The sequence below is a fragment of the Falco peregrinus genome, chromosome 5, assembly GCF_023634155.1.
Source record: "Falco peregrinus isolate bFalPer1 chromosome 5, bFalPer1.pri, whole genome shotgun sequence".
Taxonomy (NCBI): domain Eukaryota; kingdom Metazoa; phylum Chordata; class Aves; order Falconiformes; family Falconidae; genus Falco; species Falco peregrinus.
Genome location: NC_073725.1, coordinates 61,610,591 through 61,629,106, shown reverse-complemented (window position 1 = coordinate 61,629,106; position 18,516 = coordinate 61,610,591). Strand labels below are relative to the sequence as shown.

The window sequence follows — 18,516 nt, the reverse complement described above, 5'->3', positions numbered from 1 at the left end:
TAGCTTGACCTGTGGAGGCTAGCAAGCCATAATGTCTGCAGTCAGCCAGCATGAACATCTTCGTGGCTTCAAACCTGGGCTGAACATCCCTTCTGCTCCCTCCCCCTGCTCCTGGGCTCCCACGTGCTGCCTCTGCCAGCATCCCTGGGGAGCAGCCCAGCTCCCTCACAGCAGCTCTTCCACACTTTGTTTGCCTTTATGGACCATGGGTTTTTTCACCCCTTTCTCCCCTGAAGCCTGGATGCTGTTCCTGGGGGCCATCCCCCTGCAGCTTCACCCCAGCAGCTTTAGGACCTGCTCCTAACCTGCAGACACCAGGGCTGGCAGGTAGGAGCAAGAATAAAGCAGATGGCACTGCTGTGGTAGCATCTCTGGGCTCTTTGCTGTTTTTATTGCTGAAATCCAACCTGATCACCCTTGTCCTATCCACTGTGATGGGGAAGAAATTTCACTGGTCTTTTTACAGCAGCTCCTGGTGTTTCTAAAGACAGGCAGGATTTTTCCTTCGTGCCTTCCTATCATCCTAGCTGCAGCCAATGTAGCGCCTCTGAGAAGAGTTTGGCTCTGTTTTCTTGCCACTTTCCCATTTAATAGTTGTATTTATCAATAAGGTCTCCTCTGCTGTTCTCCAGTCTGACCAGAGCCAGCTTAGCCTCCCCTCACGCATCCCATCCTCCAGCCCTGACCGTCTCGGTGGCCACCACCAGACCCTCTCCAGTTCCTCAGTGTGCTCCTCCACTGGATGCAGCACCCAGATGTGAAGTCCCTGGAAGGATCCCTGCAAATTACCACCTGCAGCATCCCTCTGTTTTATCAGTGCGCTGTTAACACCTGTTCTCAATCCAATCTTGCCATTGTCTTTGTACCCCTGATGATGTATTTTTATCTAAGATCCTATTTCCTTCCTGCAGGAACCTCACACCAAGCAATAGCGCAATGGCGTTGGCAAGGCACAACTGAGATGTCTCCTGTCCCTAGGTCTGTTATCTTGCCCTAGGAGCAAGCCAGTCTCCTGGTCCTCTCCAGCAGTGGGACAAAGCTTTATGGGAGGTTGCAGAGGAGCAGAAGCTTCACCCCGTGCCACCGCATGCAGGAGCCTCAGCTCTGGAGGGGACAATGACAGCATTGAGCGCGGGCGCTGAAACGCTGCCGTATTGTGCCTGGCAGAGAGATGCCCGGGAATAATCGCCTCCTCCTTGGCTTTGTTGCAGGGCTGTGGCTGGTCATGCTGTAGGGCTTTCTCCTGCCCCGAAGGCCTCCGGTTATGCGGTGAAGACCTACAGCTCAGACGCACCTTTTTTTCCTGGCTGTGAAAGGTATGGCTCGTCTCATTCCCTCCTTCCTGAGGCACAACTCTGGGGATATAACTGATGGGGAGGAAAAGGGGGATTTGGGGGAAAAAGGATGCTCTGTTCTTCATGCTGGGGGGCCATGTCACTCTTTCATTGATCCTTGTAATATATTTTGCAGATATTTATATATAATACAATTTTAATGTAACATATTTATGTAGTATACGTAAAGTTGATGTAGAGCGCCATGCAAATTGTCTTGCTACTTTTTATGCCTGTAAAATGTTTTGTTTTAAATACATGCTTAAGCTACACGAAATCCAACTCCGCTTGGGGTCTGGGCAATCCCTTAAAATTTGGATCCAGGGTTTTGCCTGAAACTGTTTTAAACAAGGCTGAATGTGACTTTGCTCTGGGTCCAAAACAGATCAAGGCGGGGGTTTTTTTTAGAAGCATATTTAAGGTTGTTTTCAGGTTGGGCACCTACAAAAGGATTCTCCTCAACAGTTTCTAGTAAGGGTGTTTTCCTTGCCCAAAATCTGCTTGAAAACCTCTCGTTTGGGCTGACATTTTGGCTTGTGACTGTGTCAAGGGCAGCACCAGCTGCAGGAGCAAGCACTGCGGCGATGCCTCCCTTCTCTCTCTTCCTCCTCCACCCCCAGAGCAACCTATGAGCTAATTTTCTCTTGAAAACCCCTCCTGGGAACAGATACCCCCTGCACAGTCAGCCAGGCTGTTTCCCAACTTGTTCTTCCTCTAAAGCAGCTGGAGAGAAGAAACACACTTGAAAAATCAGAGGATGAAAAACTTGGCTGCCCTATCCCAGCTGTGCCGGGGAGCAAGGACATCCCTTCTCCTTAAAACTGGGAAAAACAAGTTATTTTGAGTAGTTTCACATGGTGGGTGCTACTTAAGAAATGCCGAGGGACATGCTTTGGGTCCCTGTAGGATTAGGATGTTGAAGAACCACCAGACTGTAAAGGTTTAGAGCCATCTTCATGCTGGATTTGTGAAGTCTGGGGGAGGTTCTTTAACTGCACCAAGCAAAACCTTGCTGATTCGGACTCCCAGAAGCCAAATCTCGCCTCGCAGCACGGGGCCTTTAAAGAAAACATCAATTATTGTGAGATCAATCATAAAGTCACGCAAGCTGGCAACACGAAGGAACAGATAACAATGCACCAAAGGTTGGGTTGTAGCCTCTGGATGGGGGCAATGATTTGATCTCTGCTTGTTGTGTTCAAGTTTGGGGTAACCTCACTGCCCTCTTTGGAGACCTGCATGGGGGCGGGGGGGGAGGGAAGAAAAACCCTCTGGCAGAGGAGGAGGGGCTGGAGCAGGAGGAAATTGTCCCCTCTATTCCATTCCAGCTGTTATCCACAGAACAGGGCGATGCTTCCAGCCACCCCCCCAGCCCTGCAAAATGGGGCTGGGAAGGGAGCAGAGTGATGAGAAAGCTCTGGAATGGGGCTGGCAGGGAGCCCCTGGCCAACATAAAATACCAAAATTGTAAAATTTGAGCAACAGGCACAGCTTTGGGCTGTTCAGTTTGATGTAAGTCACAGGGGGGGAAAAAGAGGGTTTTGATGTTGGCACCGTGTGTCACTGCAGCTGTAAGGACAGATCGAGTTTGCAGCCGACTTTCCTTTCTGTTTCACCCCTGCTTGAACAGAAAGGAAAAGTTCAGACAAGAAGGAAGCATTTCTTATCCCGTGGCAGCACCTCCGCTTCCCACCTCCCCTCCTGCACCAAGGAGCTCTCTTTTTGCTGTTACTAGCCCTAAACCTTTAGACGATTTGATTTATTTGAATTTTTCCCCAGGCATTGCTCTTGGCTCCTGAAAACATCGCCACATTCTCATTTTTTCTGGACTTTTTTTGGGTGCTTAGAAAGAAAAAATAGAAGGAAGGGGAAGAAATCCTTGGCGTCCCAGGGAACGATGGGTTTGCAGCGTCAGACTTGGAGGAGCTCTCCCGTCTCAGAAAGCTTCCCCAGTGGAGGTCTCCACGTCATCGTCTCCCGGCTGGTGCAGCGGGAAGAGAGCTGGGTTCGAAGGGGTGGGAGGGAGGAAAAGCAGCGGCCAGGGAGCTCGGGACAGGGCGCTGCCTGCAGCTCTGCACACCACAGCGTGGAAGGATGGGATGGTTTTGCAAAGGACTGAGCCCAGCGCTTCTCCGTATGTTACTTTTTGGTTTGTTTTATTTTGGTTTTTCTTCCCCTCTGCTTTATTTTGATATTTTACTGGATGGTTTTAGCTTGGCTGATTATAGGCGTTTTGCAGACTCCCTTCCTCTGCTTCGATCTACCTCTGTTCCCACCCTGCTCTCCCCAGCTCTTCGTTTTCTGCCCTTTCCCCATCACTTGGGTGGGGAATGCGTTTGCCATGACCTAACGTTCGCATATTGCTTTTCCTGCTGGTGGTAAGAGACATAACACCCCTATTTGGCATCACTTTGTGTGCACTTTGTGGGCATAAATCATCCCTGTCACACAGGGCAGTGCAAATCCATCTCCAGGGAGTCTGGGATTAAACAGTCGGTTTATTTAATTTAAATAAACCAGTTTCTTTAAATACATCTGTTTAATTTGAAAACTTTTTGCTGATGGAAACCCCAACATGCTCTGGGACCTTCTGACCGGTCCCCATCCCAAACCTCCTGTTTATCTTAGGCCACCAGAGGTGGGGAGAGGAAGATGCTTCAGGGTCTGGTTTTCCTGCTAGTCCTTCTCTCTGTCCCTTGGGTTATATTTCTGAGACTCCTGGTTGCACAGTAGATTTTGGGGTCTGCAGCCTGCTTGCTTTGGAGCGTCAGCTTAGGTGGTACCTGTTCATGCATCATGAGCTGCTGTTTGGAGACCGGCACCCCTAGGAGCTCAGCCCAGCAGAAGATATGGTTTTGCAGCTGGTGTCTCTAACCTATCGACAAAAGATCCATTGATAAGTGTATGTTCTCTGTAAGGTGCTTTGTATTGTTTGGTTTCTTAAAATAATGTCTGAGGATGTGAGCACACTTTCCATCCTCACATCTCAAAGCACCCCATAAAGGATGTCTGGGGAAACTGAGGCACGGGGAGGGCAGTGGCTCGGCAGCATCACCACCAGCAGGAGCTGAACCTGCTCCTTGGTGGCCTTATCTTTTTGGCTAACCAGCCTTCCTTGAGAGAAAAGTCTCCTGTTGGCTACCAAACACACAGGATGCTCCTTTGGGGTGGGATCTCCTCCAACTTGTATCCATCGTCAACACCTCTCGGTCTTTAGGTGAGGCTCGTGTAGAGATGCTGTTGTGTTCCTGTAGCCTTTATTGGTTCCATCCTCATTAGAACCCTAAGACCTTCCTTGTGGTTGATGGGTGACCCTTGGCTACATCCTTCCTACTCCAGGTTGATGGTACATTTGTAGCAAACGGTAGCTTTTGTCTAAAGGGATCCTTGGAGAGTGGGGCTGGAAGGATGCCCTGAGCCCTCCTGGTCCCTGCTGTGTCCTGTGCATGGTAGGGAGGCACTTCACATGCTGGGGGCTGTATCACTTCCCATCACAAAATGCCCTTTCCATCTATACCAAGCACAGGGGCTTGGCTTAATAAATTTATTTAAGCTGTGCTTAATGGGAGAGCACCATGTCCTCTCCTAGCAGGGGTTGAGTGAATACCCCCATATCCCAACCAGAGGGAAACAGAGTCCCTTGGATTTTAGGGGCCCACAGACACCACCTCCTTTCACCCAGATTACTTTGAAATGCCACAGGAGGGCAACCTGTCCTCTGTCCAAAGCCTCCTTAGAAAGTCAGAGGAAGGAAATTTGATGTAACCCAGCGCAAGTGAGTCACGAGAGGGTGGTGGTGGGAGAAAGGGGCATGTCACAGACAGGGACTCTGTGCCTTGTACTCCTGCAAGCTGTGAGAGCTATTTCTGAGACAATCCTTGGGTGTTGTCCAAGACCAAAATACCAGAAGATTTTTTTTTTTTTTTGGTGTGTGTAATAAGGAAACCCCTCCTTCCCCAGTAATGCACTGTGGAGGTGGACTGCGGCATGCGGCATCCACCGTATTTCTGCAGGTCCAAGCGCTTGCAGAGGATTCTCCTTTGCCATAACTTACGGCTTCTTTGGAACTCTTCCACCCCAAGCTCATCAAACCAGTCCAAGAGTCATTTTTAAGGCTGTGCAGCTTCCTTTGACCCACTCTGTTTCTTGGAGATCTTGGTGATCGGCCACATAAACAGCTGGTGTTTCTGCTTCTTGATGTCAGGGGAAAAAAAAACAACTTTGTGCGGGCTTACTGCACGCTATCAGTGCAACCTGGGGCCATAGGAATAGAGATAGGGGAAATGGATAGCAAACAAGGAGCCCCATCCTATAAATTAAGGCATAAGGGGTAAATTGCTATTTCACTTACTTCAATTTTGCTAGAGTGCTTTGTTTATCTCCCTGCCTCTGCCTTTTTTTCGGTGCTGTGGGGTGTCCCATCAGCTCTCTGGTTGCCTCCCCAGAAGGTGGGAACCCCAGGGCTGCCTGCCAGCCCCATGTCCCGACCTCAGGTGCCCTGGGCTGTCCCTAGAGCATAGGTGGCTCTAGAAGGGCAAGTCAAGCCCTTGAGCAGGGTCTCAGAAGAGCTTCTCCAAGAGCTGCACACTTTCTTCTGTGGTCTGCCTTCTTGCTCACCCTGGGGGCAGAGCAGTCTCCTGGGTAGGATGCCATCTTCTCCTGGTCACCAGTGGGTGCAGAGATGTGGGAGATATTGAGCAAGCGGGGACTGATGGGGATCCAGAGGGTGAGTTGTGCAATCACAGGACAACAGAGGCTGAAGGTACCTCAGGATGTCAAGGCGCAAGGACAACTTTTGACATTGAATGAAGCTGCTCAGGGCCCTGTCCAGTTGAGTTATCTCAAAGGGTGGAGATCCCACCAGCTCCCTGTGCCAATTTTTTCATGGAGAATTTTTTTATTTCATATCCAGCTGAAATTTTTTGGCTTCATCTTGTTGTTTCATTGTGTACTCTTGAGATGCATCCGGCCCACCTTCTCTATAACCTCCCACAAGGCAGCTGCACACACCCGTAAGATCTTCCCTTTCTCTTCACCAGGCTGATCTGACACAGCTCGCTCAGTCTCTCCTTGGACATCCCATTCTCCCACCCACAACCAATTCAGAAGCCTCTGCAGGACTCACTCCAGTACCCTTCTTGCACTGGGGAGCCCCAAACAGGACAGAGTATCCAGTTGTGGCCTTACAAGGGCAGAACCCAGGGGATGATAGCAGCGCTCAGCCCGGCGGCTACAGTCTTGCTGTGACAGCCCAACATCGGGGCAGCCTTCTCTGCTGCAAGGACATGCTGCTGGTTCATGCCCCACTGGACCACCAAGACCCCTGGTCCTTGCCTGCAGAGCTGCTCCCCAGCCAGTCATTTCCCACTGTCCTGTGTCCCGTCCCCAGCCAGGGCCACCGTTCTGCTGTTGCCTCTGCTGAACTTCACCTGGGTGCCACCAGCCTGTTTCTCCAGCTTTGCTGAGGTCTCCCCAGCTGGGACTGGCCCCAAACTGGCTCCCATCATGCTGATCATTAATGACACTCAACAAGCCTTGGCCCCGCTTGTCATCCGTCAGGGATGCCACCACCACCTGGCCTCTGCTGGGAGGGGACCAGCAGCACCAGGGGGTGACAGGGTAGCACCAGTTGCTTCACGGGGCTGGGGTGGTGTTGGAGTCATGAAGCCCTTTTTTCTTCTGAGTGAATTTACATGCAGCAGCCTCACTTCCACAGATAAGACCTAATTCAACACAGCAAGGACTGAGGGATCTCTGCATCTCCTGAGGCTGTTTCTGCTTTGCTTTGTTATTTCTGACCCTTTTTAATACCCTCTTGCACACACACTCAGTCGAGAGCCTTGTCTGCTTTGTGCAGGGTGCCGTTCAAGCATGGTGGCCAGCAGTCAGCCACAGACTGCACGTGTGAGCCCACCAGAGGGCTGCTGGGGGGATGTAAATAGGTAAAATCATGGGGAAACAGCCCAGAAACACGGCTTGTCTCCCACTGCGGCCGAGCCGCCAGGCTGAAGCATCACTGCCAGCTCCAGCCCAGCCCTCAGCATCTTTGGGTGCTTGAATCCCTTCTCCTTCTGCCCCTCTGCATCAATGCAGAGTTAATCCAACCCACGACTCAAAGTGATGCTCCCCACCAGTTTCCGTCCCGGAGAACGCCCTACTGTGCATCTGGAAGCCTCTGCTTTGGAAACATGATGCCAGTTCAAACATGAGCCTGTGCCAAATTCCTCCAGGCACATTTTTATCATCCCCCTTTTTTTTTTCCTGCTGGGGACAATGGTATTGCTCTCTGCTCTGCCCAGCCCTTTCCTCTGTGCTCCCAGACAGAAATAGTTAACCAGGTTCACTAAGAAGTTTATGTCCTGGTTTCCTTTCCAGGGCAGGCAGCTCCCCCCTCCCTCCCCCCTGCCCTTCTCTCTGCTCCGAGCCCTGGGGAGGAGCTGCTATCTAGTGACATGATGCAAGAGCAGACGATGTCTCCCTGGCTCTGGCAGTGTTTTGGTGACCTGGTGGCCTGTGCAAGCACTGCCAGGTCCCCTGGGGCTTTCTGCAGCAGGAGAGCAGCCCTTTGCTCTCCTCTCGTGATCGGTGGGATGGGAGCACCTCGTGGCTCTGGGGAAGATGTGAGCCAGCCCCAGCTCTGCAGAGTTTCAAGTCAAACTAGATCAAGCTAATAAGAAGGAAGCAATGCTGGAGAAGAAGAGGGGAGGAGAGAGAGAAAAGATGACACCACGGGCATTGCAAAGCAATCCTTCCTGTAGCAAGAACCTCATTTGCCAGCGCGGCTTCTCCTGGGGTTGTGGTTGGGTCCCCTGGGAAAGGGGAGACTGCCGGGGCCAGGACCCTGTGCTGACCCCAGCACCCAGACTCTATGGGCTGTATACGGGACACCCCGGGCCCGTTTTGGTTGCCCCCACATAGGTGTTTAGGGTCATCCGAGATGCCACAACCCATTAGCGTTGCTGGGGCTGCAGGGAAGGCTGCTGGCTCGCGGGATGCTCCAGCTGCTGGAGCAGCAATAGGGAGGAGCTGCTCAGTGCTCATGTAGCCGCTTCTCCAAGGGCACCCAGAGGAAAGCTGCTATTCAATGGAGCTTTGTTACGTGCTTGGCTTGGCTTTGCAGGAGGTGGTCATTTTCAGGCTGCAAATTCCCCAGACAAAGCATTTTTCATGCTGCAGGACCAGGGGGAGATGGGCGAGAAGAGATCAGCCTTAGCTTCAGCTCCTGGTTGAATGGATGCACAGGTTTGCACAGGACGGACACAGATCGGTGGGGAATGTTGGTTTGGTGGAGCATGAGACATCCCGCCACCCTGGCTGGGGTGTGGAGACCTGCCCGGCATTCCCATGTGAGCAGAGAGGTGAGGAGCTCCAGCAAAGCTGTCCTGGGCATCCCCAGGCTGGTGAGACAGACTGCGTGCCGCCGTGATTTTGGGAGAGGGGGAGGATCCCTGTGCCTTCTCCTTTGGCTCCAGCCTGGGAGACGGCCAGGGGCTGCAGCACTGTGGGGCTTTCATCAGGCAGGACCCGCAGCAAAGAGACCAGAGGTGGGTCTGCCCCCGGTGTGGGGGCCGCCCCAGACCTCCCCCTTCTTGGCTCTCCAGGTTGCTGTAGGGTTTGACTGAGGCTGTTTCTGCCTGGAGATCAGAGAAAGCTCCGCTGCCAAACACAGGAGGTTTTGATCTCCTGCTTTAGCCCTCAAGGTCAGCGTGAGCTGTGAGGGTCCGTGGGGTACCTCTGAAGCTGCTTTGCAAGATAACTTTACTCCTGGCTGTTAAGAGTGGAGATGGATGCAGCCAAGCCAAAAAAGCAGGCAGCTTTCTGGAAGAAATACTGTGTCTAACAGCAAACACGTGCAAGGTTCCGCATGCTGGCCTGGACATGTGTGGGTGTGGAGCTCATTTATTTAGTTCTCGGTGAGCAGAGCTTGCCCAGAGATCCCGAGGTGGGAGGATGAGAAGGAAGCTCTGCTCCCAGAAGCTGATTTCTTGCAAGCTTTTGCACTGCATGTCTCTCTTTCTCCCCAGTTCCGTGGCTGCAGAGCCTCCTGGCAGCCCACAGCACTTTTTTTAGCCATTCCAGAAAATGTTAATAGAGCTAGTAAGGGTGAACTCTGGTGCGTGATTTACAGGGAGTGTTTTTATAGTGTTTATGTTGGCAGGCTGTTGTTTATGTACAATTTGAAACATTCACCGAAGCCTCTTATCGCTGAAGCTTAAAAACAACAGAGCACTGATGAAAGTCCTGCACTAATTGAAGAAGGGTTGATTTAGGGCTCGGGCTGCCCAGCAGCTGTGCAAAACGCCTGGCTCCTGCCTGGTTCAAAGAGGTTGCTGCAGCCTGCAGTCCCCATGGGGAAGGAGAGGTGATTTCACCCATCAGTGTGGTGGGGATCCATCCAGACTTAGCTGTTACGCCAATGAAGGCCATATCTGGCACCAAGAGAGCCAGACTGTGGTGTCCGGGGCTCCCGTCCGTGTGCTCACAGCCTCCTTGGCCTGGCAGAACAAGGTGATCAGCAGATGCAGGAGGCATCAGCTTGAGAAACCTCCAAAAGGGATTCATAGATCTTGGAATGGTTTGGATGCCATGGGCATCAGCTTGAGAAACCTCCAAAAGGGATTCATAGATCTTGGAATGGTTTGGATGCCATGGGCAGGGCCCCCTTCCCCCAGCCCCGGTGGCTCCCAGCCCCGTCCAGCCTGGCCTTGGGCACTGCCAGGGCTGGGGCACCCACAGCTGCTCTGGGCAGCCCGTGCCGGTGCCTCGCCGCCCTCACAGGGAAGGATTTCTTCATAATATCTCATCTAAATCTCCCCCTTTTCAGTTTAACACCATTCCCCCTTGTCCTATCGCTACAGGTTGCTTAAATGTGCTTTTTTTATAACCCAGACCCGCTCACCCATGCACTCAGATAGGGGCCAATACCTTGTACTGGCATTAATAATGCAGCTGGCTTCCATTCCTGTCACTCCTCTCCTTATGCCTTTGCTAGGAGCTCAGTGGCACAACTCATGTTTTAGTAAAATCAGTGCCTTTGAGTGAGATCCCATCAGCACTTGTGGGATTTAGAGTAATCTAACCTCACAGGCGTCTCACAAAAACACTCTGCTGCTCTTCTAGCATATTCCCCTGAAGGGCAGGACTGTCCCTCTCCCATTAGACCTGCAGTCAACGTCTGGGAGTGAAACTTCTTCAGGTGCCAGCAGTGGGTCATCCTGGAGCATAAGGAAGCGATTTATCCACCTGCTGCAAGGCACCTACGTTACAGTCAGTTCCTGACCCTCCAGTCGTGTCCCCCTTCCCTCCTTCATCACCACGGGTGCTACGGAGAAGTGGGTGAACAGTGGGGTGCAAGCAGCACCTTTGTGCGGGATGGATAATATTAAGGGTAGTTAAAAATGTAAACTATTGGGACAGAGTTGCAGGAGGATACCACATGTTGGACAGGGTGTGTTTCTGCTCCCCTGGTTCCTGAGAGCACATAGTGAAATCCGGAGGAGCAGAGAGAAGAGCTGGAAACTGAGCTCTGTCCCACACCAGCCCTCGGAGGTCAAGCAGATGTTAAGCTCAGCTCCAGGGAGGGTTGAACACCTAGGGTTAGGCAACTAAATCCCATCCAAGTGCCTTAAAAACAGTCTTGGAGGGTACCACGAGGGATCTTTTCCTTTTGAGGAGAAGCCACCATGCTGCACGTGGTCCTGCCTCCACGTTACCCCACAATTGCTCCACACCTCTGCAACCCTTTTCCTAGAAACGTCTACTGGGACTCCCCTTCCAGGCAAAAGGGCACCTTATTCCAGGCCAGTTGGTTAGGAAAGATCCAGAGTTGCTTTAGGCATCCTAGTAGATGTATCCTACTAGGTGTGACCTACTAGAAAGGGAGGGAGAGAAAGCCATAGGATTAGAGGCACACCTACATGCCTCCAGCACAGATGCACATACGAGAAAATAGAGCAAATTCGGTTGAAAGTGGTTTAGTGGAGCAGGCAGCCTTCTATTTTAAGAGATTTCTGATACCTCTCAGTCTGGGCTGCACCACACAAGTTTTGGTTTTTTTTTTTTAATAAAAAAAACACAATCAAAAAACCAACTACCACACACATACACACTTCCGCTACTGGCAGTAAAATTTTGGCTGGCATGTGTGAACCTCTATTAACCTGTGGCCCGTGTTAATGTACTGGTACAGAGACAAGCCTTACAGTAGGAGAGTCCATCCTGCTGTTATTCCTTGTAATGGGAAGCTTCCAAAAAACAAGCCAAAACAAATATTTGTAGCAAAGGCAGGGGCTGGCTGGAGGGAGCCGCTGCAGGCAGGAATGCTGCTGCCACCAGGCAGGAGGTGATATCATCTGGATTCCTTCGCTGAGGAATGCAGGATTTGCCTTCTTCCCTGCCAGTAATTGCTTTTCAAAAACAGACCTGCCCAGGGATGCGCGGTTCACCCGTCCCCTTCCACTGCACAGCAGAGAGGCTGGAGGTCCCCCCTGTCCCCTTCTTTTCCATCGCGTTAATGGGGCTATTGCATGGACAGGCTTGAAAAAGGATGAAATTGGTCATTCTCCGAATTGCAGGTAAAAGCCTCCCAAAATTCCATAAGCAGGAGCTAGACAGAAGTCTGGGCAGGGACTGGAGCTGGTGGAGGAGTGATGGCATCTCCTCAGGGCTGGCCAGGATGGGGCAGGTGACGGGTTGAGTATGTGTGTGACTTCTCTGCTGGGCAGACTTGGCTGAGAGCTGCAAGAGGAGGCGCTGTGCACTGCTCCGTGATGACCCATTTCTTGGTCCCGTGAAGCCCACTGACCACGTCATGTGGTTTTGAATGCAGGACTTTGGTGTGTTGGCTAAAGTGTGTTGGACCTGAAGGTCTTTATAGGTCCCTTCCAACTTGAGATATGCGGTGATACTATGATTCCATGACTGGAATGGATATCCTGACATGCAGAGCATCCTGGCTAACCAGCCTACACCTTGCTCAGTCTGGAAGGGCTAACTCTTAATCAAAGCCATAATTCCCCCCCTCCATGCAGTCCTTGGCTTCTCCTTTGGGTGGAGTACCCCCACATCCCATCTCCAGCCCCTTGAGCTTACACCCCTCCACCCCTGCCTCTGCATTGGCTCCAACTTCAGCAAACACTGCTGGAAATTAATAACGGTCACTAACGTTCATATGTCATCAGCACTTCCACCAGCATCGGCGACAGTAAAGGGGTCAGTTCCTGTGGGATGGAGGCTGTTGCCGTCATTTCAATAGGTGGAACTAGGTGTAGTTCAGCTGCCCCCATAATGAGTCCAACGGGGTGATTTAGTGGTTGGAAAAGCCTGAAGTTTTTGCTCTCAGCGCCTGAGAGAGGATGGCTGGCAGGAAACGAAAACGCCATTCTCCAAGGCAGGGGTGGTTTTGCTCTTGGACTGATTCTTTAATTTTCCACCAGGTTTTGGAAATTCTTGGCTATTACAACTGGACAATTAAATCAAGGGCAGACAAGAAGGGCTCCAGCCAAAGGAGAAAACCCACTTGGTCAGCTGAATTTTTGAAACAGGGGCGGAGTGAGGACCTTTGAATGGATAGTGGCAGAGCAAGGGCTGTCTGGGGTCTGGATCTGCAGTCCTAAAGATGGTGAGATGTGACATTAGGTGTGCCAGGAGAAGGCCTGTTCATTTTTGGAGCCAGCAGCGTAGAAAAAACCCGTGGGGATGGACACAAAGGGGAGCCTGGGATGATGGTAGGGCGGTGCAATGACGTTTTCTCAAGGCTACAAGCAGAAGAGACGCATCTAAGCAGGAGGCAATGATGTAGCTTGTTGGGGTCAAGTCCCACACGGGACAGCATGGCAGTGTCATGGGAGAGACCCTCTATGGGACCTCCTGGGCTTGGTTTGGATACTAACTCCTACCAGGCAAGTCCCGTTGCACATCATGTGTCGGCCACCCTCCGTCACAGGGCTGTGGCTGGTGCTAGCGGTCGGGGCTGTGGCTCATGGTTTGCAGGACTCTTACTGCTTGAGAGAAGGCAAAACTGTATCTCCCTTGTGCTGTTGCCTTTGGGAGAGGTGGAAATAAGGGTGCCTTCATCAGTTCTGCCTGGAGCCACCCTAGAGACAGCAGAGAGCTGGACGAGCAGCGCTGACATGGGCTCCAGTGGGTTGAGATGCAGGCTCCCAGGCTTTGAGGCCAGTAGCGACTCAAAATGCAGTTAGAGGAAAAAGATGACGATGGATGAAGATCTGTTTTCAGATGGTGCAAGTAAGCTCCCAGGCCCTGTATTCATCATGGGGCAGTGAGCTGGGTACCACCAGTGGGACTCTGCTCCTCTGGCTCCAGCTCCTCGTGGCTGCACACATGGCCCACAGGGCTCTGACCTGTCCATCTGTGTGCAGGCTGACCCGTCCTAGTAGCAATAAGCTAGGGGTTTGGTTCATGTCCTTTCAGTTGTTGCTTCTTAGTCTTTCTCAGAAACACAGATGTTGTTGTGGTTTCTCATTTATTTCTGTCTGGAGGCTAAAGGGAGGATGATTTGGAGAGGAAGGGAGGGAAAGAACCAGAGATGGAAAGAGTGACTTTTCAAGAAGAGCCTCCTACAACTTCTTCTTTCCTCAGCTTCTGGTAATGGTCAGGTCACTGACTGCAGCTATTCAGTCCAGAAACCTTCCAGGGGGTTTCCTGGAATACCAAATTGTGGTGGGCTGGGTGCCCAGCCCATGATCCACAGCGAAGAGGATGGACCTCAGCTGGCCAGCAGCAAACCTAGATGTGTCCCAGCCGCTGCCTGTAGGTCAGAGGCCTTGAGTTGGCATTTCTAAGGGCTACTTCTTGCAAAGTGGAGGAGGGTCAGGGTATTTTCCTTTTGCACCCTCTTTTCATAGTTTTCCATGCTGTTTACCCCTCTAAACTTAGCAATGGTCAAATGAGCAGAGGAGGCTGAACCTGCTCTGGGCTGGCAGAGGGCATGGAAGAAAAGAATTGTGAGCACGAGACTGGGAGACTAGGAAGGGTCTTGCTGCGTGTCTGGGAGGGGTTTAGTATTATTGCGGGCTGAACTGTGACAGTAGCATCCTCTATGTCCCATCCCCAGCCTCACAGTGGAGCTTCACACATCCCTGCTTGGGCACCAGCCAAGAACCTGTTATGGAGGTGTTTGACCCCTGTGCAAGCCCTGGTGATGCCAGGGGTATCTGCTCTGGCAGCAGGAGCCTACCGCATCCCAGTGGGTGGTGGAGGGTTTGCTGCGAGCAGGGTAGCATGCACCTGAGCTGCTCACTTCTCTAGCAAAACCTGCCCCCATGCCCCCATGTGCCTGGTGCTGTCTTGGGAAGATCTCTACCTTCACGACCAGCCTGTTGTGTAAGCAAAAGGAGAAAATCCTCAGCGCGCTGCCCACCTGGCTCAGGATGTGGATCAGCCCCAAGCACTGGAGCATCGTTGGCTCAGACCCACGGCCCTGCCTGTCCATGAACTGCAGAGGTTCCCCTGTGTAAAAGGCGTGGAAGGGCTGTCCATCTCCTCCTCCTCCTGCATCTCCCTTCCTTCCCCTTCTGCTTCAACATGCTCATTCATGAAAAAATATCTGTTGGATGGACATGGGGAAAGGAATTAATGTTGGCGCATTGCTTCCCGCACGTTGGCCAAGGGATGCTGTAGGCTCAGAGGGTTTTAATCTTTGTTTTCACAGCTGGATTTGACCTTATCCTTTATTCTCTCTAGCCTTTTGTTGGTGCTCGCTCCCTGGAGCAACCTATTGCAAAGCAGTGTGCGCACTCACGTTGGAGCACAACCTGCTGCTGGCTTCCTGAGGGGCAGCGAGCGTGGCTGTTCACCTCGGGACTGACAACCTGCACAGCCCTGTGTGTTCATTAAAGGCTGAGAGACCGTAAGAGATTATGCTGTCCTACAGCAGGGGCCATGCAGCATGTCCTGGAGGGCAATGCCACAGGGAGAAAGGTGCCATCCCATGGTGGTCCTCTGAGAACACTTGGCTGCAGCCCAGATCTGCTGGCTCCTTCCACCCTGACACTGCATGGGGTGAAGGCAGCTGGGTAGCAGGGACCAGTTTGGTCCATCCTTTGCTAGGAGGGGCAGGCAGCAAGGGTGCGGGGTGTCTGCCTTAGCCCTGTGCATGAAGCGTGATGGGACCATGGCAAACCCTCAGGCTCATGGTCCCGACCTAAGGACACCATGAGTTGCAGGGGTGGTGGTGTAGGGTTTGTTGGAGGTGGTGCACAGACTGGTAGTGGTGGTGTAGGGTTTGGTGGAGGTTGTGTATGTTTTGATGGAGGTGGTGTATGGTGTAGTGGTGGTGTAAGGCTAGGTGGTGCTGGTGTAGGGTTTGGTGGGGCTGGTGTAGGCTTTGGTGGGGCTGGTCTAGGTTTTGTGGTGCTGGTGTAGGATTTTGTGGTGCTCGTGTAGGGTTTTGTGGGGCTGGTGTAGGGTTTTGTGGGGCTGGTGTAGGGTTTTGTGGGGCTGGTGTAGGGTTTGGTGGGGCTGGTGTAGGTTTTGTGGTGCTGATGTAGGGTTTTGTGGTGCTGGTGTAGGCTTTGGTGGGGCTGGTCTAGGTTTTGTGGGGCTGGTGTAGGATTTTGTGGTGCTGGTGTAGGGTTTTGTGGGGCTGGTGTAGGGTTTTGTGGGGCTGGTGTAGGGATTGGTGGGGCTGGTGTAGGTTTTGGATAGCTGGATGCCCAGCACGGCAGATAGGCAGGAGTGTGCTCACGCCTGGTGTGGTGAAGATGCTACCACCACCCCATTGGATGCCCAAGGGCTTAGACTTCTTGTGCTGCAGATCTCCAAGTCAACCTTTGCTTTGAGCATCAGCACAGCCCAGTGCCAGAGGGGCCTGGCTCCATTCCCACCTGGATGCCCGCTTGAGGGCACCTTCTCCACCCCACTGTCTACCTTTGGAGAGGAAGGAGGGACACTGATTCAACACCCCTCCAGTCCTGCCAGCTTTGGGGATGAAGAGACATGTGGTCTCCTTTCTTGGCACCGGGGACCCAGTGGCGTCCAGATGTGAGGCATGAGCTGCTGACATTGGCGTCAGCGGGTGGGGACCCACCTATGTAAACACGTCCAGGAAGGCTCCCGTCCCTTTCCCACCCCGCGCTCACCTTCGGATCAGACCGGCCAGCCTTCGCTGATGCTCCGTCCCCAGGGCTCCCGGGGAAGGTACCGTACCGCTTGGCCAGTGCCGGGCACTCCTCTGGGCATTTCTCTCTCATTCTCCTCTTTTCTGCATGTAAACATGACTGTATAATTATCTCTGTGTAGAATTACCTAAGTAGTTATTTAAATATTTACTGATGTAATGATAGATCTCGGTGAGCAGAATGAAACCTGTCCCGGTCATGCTGGGAACCCAGCCAGAAGGATAGGAAAGCACTTGCAGTAATAACGCTTCCTTTTTTTCTTTATTTTCTGTTTTGTCTGTTATCTAAGAACAGTTGGCAAGAACGTGTCCAACCCGTTTGTTTCCTTATTTATCATGTTCGACTCTCTCTTCCCTTTTAACTATGTTTAGATCTTATTAGTAATAGAAAAACGGGCCATAAAGTCACATCCAAGCGTGGTATTTTTGCTTTGCAATTTGCTTTCTTGTCTTTGATATCCTTGTTTAGTTGATGTTGAGGTTGTTTTACCCTGGGGAGGGGTCTGGTGTCCAGGCAGCCAGGGCTGAGCTCAGCAGGACGCTTTAGTGATTTGGGGTGGCAGGTCTGCAGCACCGAGTTTATCTGGGGGGGGAGCTGGGATGGGTTTACACGGCGGAGGGAAGGGTTTGGCAGCAGTCCGTGGCCCTTCTCCCCGTTTGCACAACACTTGGGTCATGAAGTGGCCTCACTGTTATGGCTTTATCTGACCTGGCAAGTCAGAGGATCATCCAAAGCCAGGAGATTAGGAAATAGATGTGCCAGAGATGAGGGCTGGGATCTTCAGAGAGGTTTGGTGTCTTAGATGTCCTGGTTCAGATAAAGCGTCTTGTAAAGTCCTCGCTGAGCTTCACCCCAGCTCCTGCAAGCTAACCACTTGTCGAGATGCTGGATGGTGGGTTTAGGAGACTAGCGTTGCGTCCCTGGTAGAGCAGAGTGCAGAGTGGGAATCAGCACCCTGAGCAGATGCCACACCAAAGCTAAAGGACCTTAAATCTGCTCACAAACATAGCAGCTCTTCCAGATCACCCACACATGGAATTAGCCACATGGTGGTTTAACGCAGTAAGGCATGACTTCTGCCCCAAGGCCAGTGTAGGACAGGGCAGTCTCTCCATGGTCATAGTGTATGGCCAAGGCTGTATGATGGAGCATCTTGAGAACCAGATAGAGTGTGGACCTGATTCAGGTACTTGGGCTGGATCCTGTGGGTCTCATTCCTGCAGCAATTTGTGGGGCATTTGCTCACTGCAAGCTCCTCATTAGGGTTGAGACATGGCTCCTCTAACCTGCACTTTGGCGGGCATATTACAGATATTTTTGGGGTGGTAAAGAAATGAAGATAACTTTGGACCCAGTTCTCGTGCTGGGCTTCTCCTGCACCCTTCAGCCAGAGCCAAGGGCAGTGGCAGAGCCTCCCTGGATTGCTCCAACCCACGTAAAGCTCATTTAAATCCTGGTGGGAGACTCCATCCTGGGGCTTGCTATGTGTAATGGAGCTGGCTGAACATCACCCTCCTGGCCAGGTATGCGCAGGTTGTCCCACCTATTGCGGTGGCTGTCCCTGTGTCTGACAGACGAGGTGTGTGGTGACAGAGGTGAAACCGTCATTTTTCTTATTGCAATTGCTGCAAGAACAGTAAGAGTCAAACTCTGAGTCAGCAGCCTGTCTGTGCAGTTGCAAGGCATTTTCCACAAGAAAACCAAAAAACTATGTGCATTTGCAGGTATTTGCAAGAGGGGTTCGGTGGGGAAAGCTGGAAGAGGTGCTGAGCATGTCCTGCTTTGCTTGGGTGGAGCCACAGAGGACACAACTGCTCCACCTTTGCTTTGGGGGGCTGCTGTCTTTAACCTCAAGCTGTGTCTAAGATGTTCGTCCCTGTGCAGAGTTGCTGGCTGCTCCCACCCCCTTCCATCTCCCCCCACTGACACTGTGAATAGGGTTTTCATGCAGCTGAAGAGTAGGGGAAAACGTTCCTCTCTGCTGCTCACTGCAAGCCAGGGACCTCACCCAGCAGCTCCCGAATGGAGCCCAGAAGCCGTGG

The 18,516-nt window shown here is 52.1% G+C and overlaps 1 protein-coding gene across 4 annotated transcripts in view; it reads left to right on the top strand.

Moving 5' to 3' along the window:
* Positions 1 to 18,516, top strand: part of GJC2 (gap junction protein gamma 2) — a 38,409-nt gene that overhangs the window by 4,921 nt on the left and 14,972 nt on the right. Inside the window, exon 3 of one of the 4 annotated variants that reach the window (XM_027786861.2) lies at positions 1,212 to 1,316. The gene's annotated coding sequence lies outside the window, so the exon portion shown is untranslated. Of the gene's footprint in view, positions 1 to 1,211; positions 1,317 to 2,883; positions 3,484 to 15,908; positions 16,494 to 18,516 lie in introns of those variants that run through there. The other 3 variants (XM_055805258.1, XM_027786849.2, XM_055805259.1) reach the window with 3 other exon arrangements.